Raw genomic sequence first — 1439 nt, forward strand, 5'->3', positions numbered from 1 at the left:
AGTGAGATTAAGATGCAGAAGAGTGGGGGAGCGAAGGGAAGAATAAAGTTGCCAATATCTTCTTATAATGGGAGGTATCAAGAGATAATATATACAGTGGCTCAAAAACAAAGGGGCAAGTATGTTATTTAAACATGCAAAGAGAAATTAAATGTAGTAATAGTAACACTTGTTTAGTGCTTTAAATTTATGACACATTTATCCTCACAATAATCCTCCGAGGAATTGACTATTATTATCCCCATTTTACACATGAGAAAAAAGAGGCTCAGAGAGCTTAAGTAACTTGCCTAAGATCATACAGCCGGCAAATGGTGCAAGTAGGACTCTGGAGTCTGTGCTCTTATCTATTATACTGCTCTGTCTCTTTCTATGACTTTATTGGGAAGAAGTGGATAGGGACGGTGGAAGGCAATGCTAATGAGTTAAATCATTGTCCCTCTCTCTCCACAATAGATTAAGACAATATTTAAAACTGATGAATCAAGAAATAGTGATAAGGGATGGGTAATCACCAGAAGAAACAAAAACAGAAGCTATTTAAGAAAATTTGGTCTTAGGAATAAGACTGTGGCAAGGAATGGGTGAAGCAGGAGTTTGGCATTTTCCCTTGTAAGCCTTTTATTTATCTATTTATTATTATTATCATTATTATTATTATTTTGAGACAGGGTCTTGCTCCGTCACCCAGGCTAGACCGCAGTGGCACAATCTCGGCTCACTGCAACCTCTGCCTCCTGGGTTCAAGCGATCCTCCCACCTCAGCCTCCTGAGTAGCTGGGATTATAGACGCACACCACCACACCCAGCTAACTTTCTGCATTTTTGTAGAAACGAGGTTTCACCATGTTGGCCAGACTGGTCTTGAACTCCTGGCCTCAAGTGATCTGCCCACCTCAGCCTCCCAAAGTGCTGGGATTACAGGCATGAGCCACTGTGCCCAGCCCCCTCCTGTATTATTAACATGCACTTTAATAATTTATTCTAAACATTTTAAAAGAAAAAAATTATAAATGATCTCAGTTTTTCTTTTTTACATTTTAAATACTAATTATACAATCAAATGTGATAAGAAGGAAATTCCCTTCTCATCTGTGACAGAGATATCTGACGTCAGTCCTTTAGAGAAGAAGGCCTACAACAGGGTTTGGGAGGCCCCTATTTTCACACTTAGTAAGAGATACGAAACTGGTTTCTGATCTAGTAAAGAGATGCCATTTGAATAGTAAGATGAAAAGTTAAATATTAGCAGCCACAAAAGGTTTGAAACTCAAGACAGGAATGAGTGTCCAAAATGTGCTTTTTGTCCAACCAGAAGACCTCTTATCATAGATGAAAGGTAAGCTATCTGGAGGATGGCCTTTAATGACAGGAAAGGGCTCTGAATTCTTCTATATTTTGCTAGACAGACTGGTGGTACCGGCACCATCCTGTAGTAT

The sequence above is a fragment of the Mandrillus leucophaeus genome, unplaced genomic scaffold (assembly GCF_000951045.1).
Source record: "Mandrillus leucophaeus isolate KB7577 unplaced genomic scaffold, Mleu.le_1.0 Scaffold396, whole genome shotgun sequence".
Classification (NCBI taxonomy): Eukaryota; Metazoa; Chordata; class Mammalia; order Primates; family Cercopithecidae; genus Mandrillus; species Mandrillus leucophaeus.